This window comes from Sarcophilus harrisii, chromosome 1 (assembly GCF_902635505.1).
Source record: "Sarcophilus harrisii chromosome 1, mSarHar1.11, whole genome shotgun sequence".
In the NCBI taxonomy this organism is placed as follows: Eukaryota; Metazoa; Chordata; class Mammalia; order Dasyuromorphia; family Dasyuridae; genus Sarcophilus; species Sarcophilus harrisii.
Window position 1 is genome coordinate 570,594,120 of NC_045426.1, and position 13,896 is coordinate 570,608,015.

Sequence of the window (13,896 nt, forward strand, 5' to 3'; positions counted from 1 at the left end):
TCCCACTCCTTTTTTATTCAGGTGCTGCTGAAAACAACTTCAAGACAATCCTGCCACTGCTTCACTAAAGCAATCCTTTTACTCCCCTCTAATTGATTCTCCAGCCACTTTAACATCATTTATAAATTTATTCTTCTCACCTTTTCCCCACCACTCAAAAACTCAAAACTAAGACTCTGTCATACTTTACTGAGAAATCAGAGGAACCAAATAAGGAATAAAAGTGATCACAAAAAATGAAATGAACAATTGTGATTAATTAAAATCAAAAAGCCTTTGCATAAACAAAAAAAAAACCCTTTTCTTAACTTTGCAATTTTTTTCTAGTTAAAATCATATCTAATATGCATATGGAATTGATACATGCAAACACATATGTATATAAATATGTACATATACACATAAACAAAAATGCTATTCTTAAAAAACTAATGTCAAATAGTATGTGAAGAGACACTTCATAAAGAAGAAAGTTATCAAATACAGGAAGTTATCAATACAGGAAAAAGTGCTCCAAAATTCAAATAGGATTAATGTAAATTAATATAACTCTGAGGTTTCATTTCACACACATTAGATTGTCAAAACATTTTAAAAAAGAAAAATAGCAATTGATGGAAGGACCCTGGGAACATAGGCATACTAAGAATACTATAAGTGGAGGTGTGAATTGTTTCAAACATTTGGCAAAGCAATTTGTAATAATATCACTAACCTGTGCAACTCTTTGCCCAGCAATGCCTCTATTAGACATGTACTGAAAAAAAAAAAAGTTAAAGGAGACAAAGGACTCTTGTACAAGAATATAAAAAACTTTTTGTTGTAACAAAATATTGGAAACAAAGTGAATGCCCACCAATTGGTAAATGGCTGACCAAATTACAGAGTAAGAATATAATGAAATATTATTTCACTATAAGAAATTATGAAAGAGATGGATTTAGAAAAACCTAGACAACTTGCGTTAACTGATGTAGAGGGAAATAAGCAGAACTAGGAGAACAAAAACAAAAGTGTAATAAAAATAACTTAAGAACTCCAATTTATACAGTGACCAAGACTTCAAGGAAATTTATTATTTTGTTTGTTTGTTTGTTTAGCTATTGTGTTAAATTTATTTTTTATGGGAAAAATTATTTTTATTCTGAACTTGAGATAAACGAAACATTTACATAATATAAAAAATGATTGCACATAAAACTGCAAATCTAATATGTATAATATGTTATTCCTTTTATATACATAGTAAAGTTACAAAGTAAAGTAAAATAACTTTCTTTTTTCCTTGCCTCCTCCTGCTTCAAAGAGCTATACATTATTTAGAAATTATTTGGAAATATTTTGTTATTTCAGTCATATTCAGTTATATTCAGTTGGTTCAGTCATATCTAACTCTTCATGACTCCATTTGGGGTTTTATTGGCAAATTTTATTGGCAAAGATACTAGAGAAGTTTGCCCTTTCCTTCTCCAGCTCATTTTATAGATGAGGAAACTGAAGCAAAAAAGTTTAAGTTAACTTGACCATGATCACACAGTTTATAGGCTGGATTTTATCTGTGTTCTTCCCGATTCTAGGCCTAGTGCTCTATCCACTGGGCCATGTAGTTCCCCCATTTAAGATATATACATAGAAATATAATATAAACACAATTCAAATTTTTATTTTTTTTCCTGGAGTAAAAATTTAAGTAGCATTAATGCTTAAAATTGTTTTTGTATTCTTCTATAAATAAAAAAAGGAATTTCAACAAATAGCCAGCATAAAGACCTTTGGAAACAAAAGAAAGAAAATTCAAGTAATACAACACTATTCTATAACAATTAGAATTTGCAATAATGTATTCCCCAAAGCAGATAAAGATATCCAAAACAAAATCTCCCCCAAATTTGGAAAAAGCATGGGCCTTCAGTTTGAAGCATTTCTGAAAAACAACCAAAAAGAAACAAAAGAAACCAAGAAAAACCGACCAACAAGCAGATGGGAGCCGATTTGCAATTTGTCCATTTGCAAACCTTCCAAACAACAAAAATACAAGAAAAGAAAATACAACTACCAGGAAAAAGGTAATTAAGTGAATCAACAAAGATTTTTTTTAAAGGAAAAAAAAGACCCTTTTGGTTTGTTGTTTTGTTTTGTTTTTTTGTTTTTGAAAGGGGACCATGAAGAGATTTTTTAAAAGTTCTCAAGGAGATAAAGATGAAAATGTAACTTAAGTCGGAAAAAATGATATTCAAAGAATGAGTCTAAAGCTTCATGGTATAAATTCCAAAATAATCCTACAGGTTATTCAATATATGAGCCTCTATTATTGAAGCCCCATTTATAAATCAGTATGTTTTGTTAAACTATATTGTTAGAATGAAAGACTGTAAATGGGGATAGGGGGAAAAAGAAATATGGTATATATGTGAAATACCCTAAAAAAGGCAATGGATAAATTAAAAAAGGAATATACCTACTGTAATTTCTGAACAAGAAGAGTGACCATAAGAATATGGGAAAGGTCACAAAAAAAGGAGTGATTGAAACAGAAAAAAGGAAAGAAGGAAAACTCAAACCCGTAGGGCAGTACATCCCACTAAAGAACATTTGTTCAAGAAAAGAGACATATAATAGAAAAATAGGGGCCTTGTGGTGGATCTAAATTAAAAGGAGTTTGTGTATAGGAATACCACTTCCTCTAAGAGTGTTTTGTCTAGAAATAAATAACTATATGGAGCAGAAGAATAAATGAGAATATTTAAATGGAAGAAAATTAACAAAGAGAACAAAGAAAATCTTCCTTAAAAAAAGGTAACAAAACTAACAAAGAATTTTGAAGACAAATTTGGGGAGTAGATTTTAAATGAACAATTTAACTGAGAGGGGGACAAGAAAAGAAAAAGAGAAAAGACTTAGATAAGTAAAATTTAAAAAAATAAAAAGAAACCAATAATCTAAGAAAAACTCCAACACCAGGAAAAGAGTTGACAAATGAAAAATAGAGGAAGGTTACCAGAAGGGTATGTAGGAATAGAGCTATATCAAAATAGATTAATTATGATTAATTGTGGGGATAAAGTTCTTAGTTAAAAGAAGAAAAGGGGGAAAATCATAATTTAAAAAAAATTGAGACATAAGTAGAGGAAAATAAAAATATCAGGCAAAGTGTATCTGTCATGCTCCTAATGACAGGGCTTTCATTAGACAATTAGAAAACTTTCTAACAAAAATTGCTATTCAAAAGTGTGAGATGAGTTGCCTCAAAAGTTTCCCTATTCTTTGATGCCTCTCCAATGAGAGCCTGTACAACCATTTTCCAAGTATGTCATGGTGTGAATCTTTCACGTGTCTATTAAAGAAATGTATGACTAAAAGAAAAGGTGAAATGTAGGAAAAAAACGAAATAATTCTACTTTATTCTAGTTCATCTACTTTATTGGTATCCAGTATGTCAAGAAAATTAAAGGAAGGTTACCAGAATATTATATGAACTCCTTGTGTAGAATTTACAGGATATGGACCAGAATCACATAGGATGAGAGGGCATTGATTGGTTTTAATCTACACCATGGAAAGTGTGTACCCATATCAATGGAATCATAGATCCATTTTTTAAAATCCAGTATCATTTACAGAGGAAAAATTTAAATAGCATATCTGACAAAAGGAGTAGAGGTTATATTGACAAAAGGAAGAGTCTATTTCAATATTTTCTATACATGTGTTAAAATCATATAAGATCCCTTGATATATATATATATATATATATATATATATATATATATATATATACACACACATATATACAACCACAAAAATAACCTTAATTATCCTCTGCTGGTCAGTATCAAGTGAAGCATCTAACGGATCTATCTATTCACAATAATTTGGAAGATAACCTGTGCAAAATCTAAAATTAAGTTCATGGAGGAGTTTACTATAAATGCCAAGATTCTCCAGCTTTTCCTGTTTTTTTTATATGACTATGCCAATTGCCTCAAACTCCAGAATATTAATGATCTTCTTCAATGAAATACTTGTGAAAGAGGTTAGTCTATTAAAATAGAGGGGGGGAAGTGGTGGAATCTGGTAATTAAAAATTATTGTCCAGATTATGACATGATGATGTTCAAAGGATAGCCTATTGGTTTCTTATATCAATCAAGTGCACAGATCTTAGACATTCTAACTTGGACTGAGATCTTAATAAAAACAAACAAACAAACAAAAAACAAAGTTTTACTTGGGAAACTGGGTAGCACTTTCAATTATAAGATATCTTTCCTTTTCAAGACTTATTGATTTCATAAAATTGAAAAAGGTTTTTTACAACTAAAATCACAATTAAAATTAGAACGGAAATAGTGAGTCAAGAAAAATAAATTTATAGCAAGCTTTTCTAATAAAAGCCCCATATCTAAGTTGTACAAGAAATTGATAAAATTTAAGAAATAGAGCCATTCCCCAATAGATAAATGATCAAACTATATGAACAAATACTTCATAAGAAGAAATGCAAACTATCAGCAACCATGTGGAAAAAAATCTCAATAAGATGAGATTTTCATCTCATTCAATAAGATGAATTCAAATTAAATTAAAACAACTCTAAAGGTCTACTTCACATCTATCAGATGCAATGAATTGGGCCAACCATTTAGGAAAGCAATATTTAACTATATTCCAAAATACCTTAATTTGTGCATACCGACTGATACTAAGAATATATCACAAAAACAGCCAAAGGACCCACATGTACAAAAATATTAGCAACACTCTTTTGAAAAGAGATGCTCATCAAATGGAGAATTGTTGAAAAAATAGAATTAGAATATGAATATAATTAGAATATGAAAATATTATTATACCTATAAAATGAAAAAAAATGCAGGGTTTTTTGCTTTTTTTGTTGTTAATCAGCAAAAATACATCCATTTTTTCCTTTGTTGAATTGTATTTAGTTTTGCTGAGTAAATGATTTTTGACTATAAGCCTATACCCCTTGCTTTCTTAGAATACTGTATTCCAAATTTTCCACTTCTTTAGAATGGTGGCTTCTAAATTGTGCATTATTCTGACAATGGCTCCTTAGTACCTGAATTCTTTCTTTCTGGGTGCTTGAAGCATTTTTTTTTTCTTTGACCTGAAAACTCTGGATTTTGGCTATAATTTTCTGGGAGCTTTCATTTTGGGGAATTTTTTTTTAGGAGTTAGATTCTATTTTTCACTTTACTATCTAGATCTAAGAGATCTAGGAATTCTCTTTTAAGATTTCTTGAAATATGTCTAAGCTCTTGTTTTATGTCGTATTTAGATCGTCCAATGAATTTTTAATTTTTACTCCTTGATCTGTTTTCCAGATCAATCAGTTTTTCTATGAGATACCTTTTATTTGATGAGTCACATTTGGTCCATTCTGATTTTCAGTCAGTCTGTTGCTTGGGCAAGGTTTTTAGTACCTTTTTCAATACTTCTAGCACTCTTTTATTGATAAAAACATTTCAATTCTTTAAAAAAAAAAACTTCATCTCTTTTAGGAATTTTAATTGAATTTGTACCCCACTTTTATTTTTCTTTGAGACTTTGTAGATTTTTTTCAGATTCATTCTCTTCTAGATCTGTATCTAGAGCATCCCTCTGCCATAATAGCTTTTTTGACAGTATTTTTTGTTTGTTTACTATTCTTCTAGCCAACTTCTTGACTTTAGAATTGATGTTAGAACTAGATTTGTGCAATTCTGGAAGGAAGATTTGACTTGTCCTGTTTTATTATCTTAGGAATTAAGTTTTATGTTCCAGAATCTCAGGGACAGCTCCATCTGGAAACCTGGAAGTTTTTGGTTGTTGTCGTCCTTCATTCTCAAAGAGGACCAAAATGACATCACTTTGTTAAGAGTTAAGTTGCCATGAGTGTCTGACTATGACTGATGAGATCAGTATGAGCTCAGAATGTGAATGTTCTGCTACAGGTCAGACATAAATAGGCCCTATGAACATTTGGGGTGGTTTCTCTTTGTGCATCTCACATTTCTTCTGAGCTAATTCAATTCTGCTTTGCTTATGGAGCACAATATTTTCTCTGATGAGGGTATGCTATGTTGGGTCATTCTCTGCCAGTGTCTCCCATGTCATAAAATCAATTCTAAAGTTCTTAAGAGAGACCTTGGGAGTGTCCTTGTATTGCTTTTTCTGACCATATTGTGAGCACTTGCCCTTTGTGAGTTCAACATAAAATAGTCTTTTTTGGCAATTATACATTTGGTATTTAAACAATGTGGCCAGCCCAAGAGAGTTATGTTCTCTGCAGTAGAGTTGGAATGCTTTGCAGTTTAGTGTTCACTTACAGGCTTTTAGTACTTCCAAAATGGTCTGATCCACTGCAAAATTCTATTGTTTCCCTTCCTGATCTGAGCTCTGCAAATTTAAGAGCTTCTTTTGAATGTGAACAACAATAGACTGCTTTTGAATTTAGCTACTATTAGCTTGGTGACTTGGTTCAGAGTAGAGTAAAAGAATTGCATGTTATTGTTTGTTCTGGGATTCCTGCCCTGGTTAATCCTCTTCAGGTTTCAGCCTGAGCTAAAAGATAGAAATGAGAAGTTGTCCTGCTGAAATCTGAGTCACATACTTACTTTTGAAGCTCTTCTTTTCTCAATATCCAGTGTCTGCAGATCTTTTTGTCTGTTACCTTATGCCAAAATGACCTAGAAAAATAACTTGGTGACTCGTTCTTGGATTTTTCCATGGGAATTTGGTCTCATGCATTTTCTAGATAGTTTGGAAGAAGATTTGGGAGAAGGTCCTAGTACTTCTACTAATCTCCATCTTGGCTTTCTCCTCAAATATTTAGCTTTCAAAAAACCTGTGAAAATTTATATGAACTAATGCAGAGAAAAGTGAAAGCAAAACCAAGAGAACAATTTACACAGTGAATACAAATATATAGAAAAAAAAAAAACATCTTGAAAGTCTCAAGAAGTGTAGTCAGTGCAAGTACCAATCATTATTCCAAAGTACTTATGATGATACATCCTTCCCACTTCTTTCTCTAGAGGTTATAGACTGGGATACAGATAAGACACATTTTTAGATAGGAAAAAATAAATTGAAGTCACCTCCAAACCTTGAGGAAGCATTGGAATAGTCTTCAGTGGAAGACTTTGAAAAAAAAAGATTTAATAACAAGTATTGTCACTTTAAAATATGATAGACATACACAGAGGGAATGAATGTTATAGTCCCTTAATAGTGCTGAAATACAAGATAGAACACCCCTCTCTTGGAAGAGTATGTTGGGACATCGTGCTAACCTCATGGTCCATACAGCATGATACTGCAATTTCCCAACTCCCTCTCTAGTTCTAGACTTTACCATCGACTGTCCTTGGTACATGGTAGACACTCAATAAATATGAATTGAATGAAACGGTACTCTTCTTCTTCCAGGGACGATTTTTTTCCCAGGACACTGCTGCTTCCTCTACCTCTGCATATTTGGGTGTCTATGGGGGAATGTGCCATCAGAGCAAGGTCTGGACTCTCTCTGGAGGTTAACATTTCCTCTTCTAATATGATTCTATCTGAACAAAGAGATTTTTTTTTTTCTAATTCTAAGGCTTTTTTTGCCTTAGAATTAAAAATGGCATTTATAGAGGGCAGAACTTTGGAGAAGTATACTTGTTTTTAATAAATTTTAAAAATTGATTAGATTAGAACAAGGTTAAGAAAATATATCGATGCAGGAGACAAAATCATTTTGAAGATATTGAAACATAAGATTCTCAAGATATCTGAAAGGTTAATAACATTCATTAAAAATCTAGGAAGAAAAATTTGTAGTCTTCGTGCTGACAAGAGGTTACCCTGAAGGCATAAAATGTTATGAAAAGAAAATCAACAAACTTAGTTCTCTTAAGAATGATTTTTGGTCTATCTTTTAATGCCTTAAGAGATAATCCATTTAGAGAGATCAATTTTTACTAGAGTTTATTTATTTGAAGGTGACTAAAGTTAAAATTTTTTTTATAAATAACTTATTCAATATGCACTGCTTTGAAATTGATTTTTCAATATGTTTATGTATCCATCCTAGAACTTTGTTACAACTGAAGTTTATCTGACAACTTTTAAATGAATTAATTTTTGTATTAATCCATATTCTTATTAAAAATATTTTGTTATTCTTTATCAGAATCTCATCCTCCTAATGGAGGAATGGACAGTGCCAAGAATAAAAAATTGGGTTCTAATTTTCAGTTTGTATTTTGAGTTTCTTAAAATATATCATGATAATTGACTATATACTAAAAGTATAAATTCTCTAGTCTTTAATGGTTCCAAATTTGATTTTCTAATGATGAGACGTAAGATTTGAGCTAACTTTCATTAATTATTTGGCTTAGTTATTAGCAAAGTAAATTTAAAATTGTGTTGAGACCAATTCTGTAGGAGTTTGTTTTTTTTTTCCCCTCCCCCAACAGGAGGGAAGAAAAAGATTATTTTGTAAGTGACCTGCACCTGTGAAGCTAAGAAACTAGTTAACTGGAAGCTACTTTGAGACCACATTCACACCAGAGGAATGTATCATATTTCCAGAGAACCAGACAATTATATGAGATGAGACTTCTATGAAATGGGCAATTTTTTAAAAAAATTAATTTGCAAGACCTATTTACCAAAAGGACTCTCCCCTTTGATTTTATCAATTTTCTTTTTCTCCTCACATTATTTTCCCTTATAAGTCCCAAGTTTAGACATTCTTGATGAAGAATTTGTCATTGATGAGACTACATCTCTCAATAGAATCAAATTGGGGAAAGAGAGAAATGATTATTTCTTTCATATATTAATAACCAACTATTAAATTAGGACTTAAAGATTTTAGACTTCCTTATCTAAAAATTAACCATTGTGGGAAATCTTGGGTAAGACGCAGCCAGGAAGACTAAGATCTAATCAAAAACAGTAAAAAAAAAAAATTGTAAGTTTAGGTGTAAGAGTAGATTCCTATTCATTGTGTTTACCTAGACAGATCTGGGAAAATGCAGATTTTCCTTTTTGCCATGAGTTATATGAAATTCATGAGGATAGTGATGTCTCTTTAACTAAGACTAGATGTAGATGTTCAATATCATGTATATCAAGACCCTTAATGGAATAAGACCACCTCTCAAAATCTTCATTCCCTCTTATTGTTAACCAATCAATTACCACCTTCAAGGTGTGGGGGGTGCCAATCTGTACCCTTCCAAAGACATATAAGTATTGAATTGGATCTATGAGGGCGTCTATGGCATTCAAGAGTGTCATTTATTTACTCTTTTATTGATAATGCTATCTAGTTATCCTTATCATTAATAACTACCCACTCATATGCTTATCTCTACAAAAATTTTGAGAATCCACCACATACAAATCCATACTTTTATGTCTTCTTGTGATAAGGTAACCATGGGTTCCCTAAAACAATTCCAGAAGCACACAGAGAGCTTCTGCCATGTTGGAACAGCTTTGAGAATTATCATGGCAACAGAATGAATCTGCTTTCTAAAGACTAGGACCAGCCTAGCTAATTACAGAGAAATGCATTACCAATAGATCCTCCACTTAGTGATGGATTCTTAACCAAGGTGAATTATGAAACCAAGAAATATAATAATACCTAATTCTTTGTGACTCCTTCTGTTTCTGGCTGAGGAGTGGCTGATAAGAATTATATAGTTTTTGAATTGTAAACTCAAAATATGAGATTCTTGATGAATGACTGAATATTATACTAGAGAAACTGATTCATCTCGATTTTGACATCAGTATAAATGAACCAGAAGTCAAAAGGAAGTTGTTAAAGGAAGAGGGAAAAAAAATAAAAGGATGGATCACAGATTCTCCTTAGTCAAAGTAACTTGTGCAGTTGATTTTACTTTCATGTCCAAAGATACAAAGAAATGTCATTTCATGGGGTATTTGGTTGCCTGGTATTGCAGAGATTATAAATATTAGCAGAAAAGTAGGGAGGAGGAAGAGAGTAGGGGAGGAGGGAGGAAGAGGACAGAAAAGAAAATGAGGGAGAAGAGAAAACCACTATATCACAGGTATGAGGTAATGTCTGAATTAGGTCAGTAGCACTGGAAAAGAAAGGTTGGGAGGAAAAGTAGTACTACTACTCAATCTCTGAGTACTAGTAGTAGCTGCCCCAATGGGGAATCCAACTGGCCAAATTCAATTGGTCAATGATCCTTCTTTCCTTCCTTTCCTTTCTTCCTTCCCTCCTTCCTTCTTTCCAATGGGATGAATACGATCCCAAGAAAAAGATCTCCAATAAAAACCAGATCTTTGGTAGGTAGATAGGTAGGCAGGTAATAAGAAAAGGCATAAAGGCATTAGCAGAAAAGGACCTGATTTATTATTGTATACAATCTAAAAGCCAAGCTACTCTGAGGCAAACAGGGAGGAATACTGATAAGATTCTTATCTGGGTCTTAAGTGGGCCTTTTGTTTTTACTGAGGCCTTTTGCTCCTTTCCTGGACAAAATCATGATGGATCCCCACAGTTTACTCTATCCAATCAGAAAGCAAAGCTATTATGTCCTCCCTCAAGATGATAGTTCCCCTATTAAAAGACCTACTTGTACTGTAATTCCCCTGCTAAACTTCTTCAGGAATTTAGCCTGCTAGTCAATGGCAATAATCTCTTGGTAAAACTTTTTTTAAAAAATGTTTTTAGCTAGCTTTATGGCATGGAAGATTCATTAGGAACTAGCCACACCTTAATGGCTGCTGACCCCTGGTTAATTTCAAGTTCTTCTTGGAAACTTAGGATGTGGCTGATGTAGGCAAATGATATGGCACCAGATAATGTGTTTTAGGAGAGCAGGAAATTTGGGAGTTCGGTCACATGAATAATTCACAGTAGCCATTCTTTTTGGCAAAAAGTATGTTTATTTAGGAGAAGAGGTTACAGACAAAATGAAGAGATGCAATATACAGCAGGAATGATAAATATGAAAGAGTGGAAGAGCATGTAATTATCAAGAAAGGGGTTTTAATAATTGGAAAAGACAAGTTCCTTAGATTCACAATTACTCAGTAGAAAGGGAACACTCTTTGAGATTGGGACATGACCTTAGCTGGCAGGCTAAATGCTAAAAAAAGATTTGAGTACCCTAAAAGGCTTGGTGAGCTAAAAGGAGAAATGAGGTTTGAGGAGAGATTGTATAAGGTTAGGAGAGATACCATGTGGCATGGGGGGAAGGAGGAGTAAGGGGAAAGACACATGAGAAAAAATGTTGTGGTAGATTGATTCAAAGGAGGGCAACAAAGATGGCCCGGGCCATAAGCAGATTTATAGGGAAAATTTAACCTCAGAGGCAAGACTGGGATTTCTGACAGAACACAGCAAGGTGAGGTTGCCCATGACCTCCACAGGGGTTGAACCTCAGTTGACATAACTTGGAATTCTGACTGGAAGACCTCCACAGAGGGTGGGACTATGTAGCTAAACTGATTTTTTTTTAATCTGAGCCTCCTCCCTGGCCTCCCTGGGGAATAATTTCATTAATGCTGCCAATCACATCCAGCCATTCAGGATTTCACTACTTAGCATTCATCTTTCTTCGTTAATTGCTAAAAAAAAAAAAAAAAAAAAAAAAAAAAAAAAATTTCTTTAAAAACCTCATATGTTGCTGTTAGCAACATAATAAAATCTTTGCCTCTTGATTTGAACATTGTATAAGCCTACAAATTCTTTTGAGACAACCAACTATCCATAATCCATAATCCCAATGTGCTTTTGGGGTCTAACACTCCTTCTCCTCATCATCCGGTGGCCTAACCGGTGAGAATCTGGCTATACCTCCAAACTCCATCACCTCCTTTCTCCTTTCTTCCCTTCTCTCTATCCACATAGGGAATCATATCCTTACATGTGAGTGAGTTTTCTGTTAAAAATTATATATTTTTTGATCACTGAAACCTCACAAGTTATCTTGGGGTTTGGGGTTAGATTTTTTTTCCTTCTTCTCTACGTATTTTAATCTATCATTTTAAAGCCTAGGACAATTAACTCTTTTTGTCCCATGTAGTTTCATTTATGAGTTCTTGAAACAGAATTCTGGAAAACCAAACTGACAAAAACCTTCTGGAATTCACATGACTTTGGCCAGTCTTAACCTCAAATCACCTTGACTCTCACAGATTGTTCAATCATATCCACGACCAGACTAATCCTTACTTGATCATTATTTGGGTCTTGATGTCTGGGAATAAGTGTAAATAGTAATTGTTTCTATTCTGGTCAGAAATCCTGAGAGTCTTCCCCTCTGTTGCTTTTTTTTTTAAGCAAACTAGTCCATCTTTTGTATTATTTCTTACCTATTATTAAATTACTGAATGGGTGTTACTTCAGACAAACTAAGGCCTGGGAAGGACCTTAGCTTAAAAAGGCCAAAGTCTGCCACTGTGTCTGGTGTCATTTCTAGTCATCCTGATTTATGCTTTGCCACTAGAGAAGAGTGAAACTAGTGATTTTGCATAGCCCCGCCTCACTAAAATCCTGATGTCATTGGTCCTTTCCAAGAACTAAGGACAAAATTGGTTCTATTATCTAGTGCAAAAATAAAAACACAAGCCCCACGGACCAGATATGAATCTCAATACTCTCAACTAGAATGTTTGTTCAGTTCAGGCTCAACAGCTTGAATCAGATTAAAATTTAATTGGGAAATATTAAAATGTTTAAAAATACAATAAAATAAAATATTAATATGTAATTTTCTAAGTCAATCTGTTGCCCATAGGGATCCTTATATAGGGATGCCCATTTCTGTTTGAGTTGAATAGCACCAATCTTAGTCCATTTTCTCCATGTTGTCTAAAAGGATAGCATGAAATTTTGCCACATGCTTTGCTGGAATTCAGATTTGGTATGCCTATTGCTTAGCAGGTACACTATGTCTGTGATTCCTCTTCTGTTCTTTTCATTTTTTTTAAAGAGCCTTCATAGCAGCTCAACAATCATATATGCCAAGTTCTTTTAATTCCAAGAAATACTCTCTATCCAGGCTCAGTGAACAGAGACCACTGAACACTAGGCTAACTTTCTCCTAGCACCTTTTCATTTATTTTTAGTGTCAATACCTTGTTAACCATTTTTATCCTAACCTCCCTCTTTTAAATAAACTTGTCCTTGGTAGAAAAAACATAAGCAAAATAAGAACCATCTCTGCTTTCTTTTAGTTACTCATTACAGTCTTTGTCTCTTACATTGAACAGAAAATCACGGAATCATAGAGTTGAAAAGGATATCAAAAACCGTACAGTTCAAGCCACAAGAATCTCATTTGTGGAATAATACAAGTGGTTCCTTCTTTAGTGCCTTATCACTAGAGCTATGGTATAATGCAGGGAGAACTTTTCTCCTGCCAAGTGAAAAGTCTTGAGACTTCACACCTTGAGGGCAAAGAGCACTCCCAATATCCCAAACACATTTGCCCTCAGTCTCCTTTGAGGCAAAGAAATCAGAACTCCCATATTTAAAATTATAAATGTAATCTACCCCACTCCCCTCCAATATTAAATTGCACAGGTTCAAGTAAGCCTCTATTTCAAACTCCATCTAGTGAGCCCACACTAAGTTACCAGAGAATCACGAAGAAAACAGAAAATATGATGCTTAAAATAGAATACCAAACAGCTAAGACAGAACACGCTCACACGGACACAGAAGCACACTCCACCCCAGATTCCCCCACTAGGGGGTGGCAGAGGGGAGCTGCTCACTTTCTTCAGGATGCAGATCTGCTTCCTTGCAAAGCCCCCCAGGCCGCTGCAGCTCTGGTGACCCAACACCGGTCTTTCTCTGGGGAACCTTGCTTGGTGTTCGCTGAGCTCCTGCTGCCATCTTCTGGTCTTGCT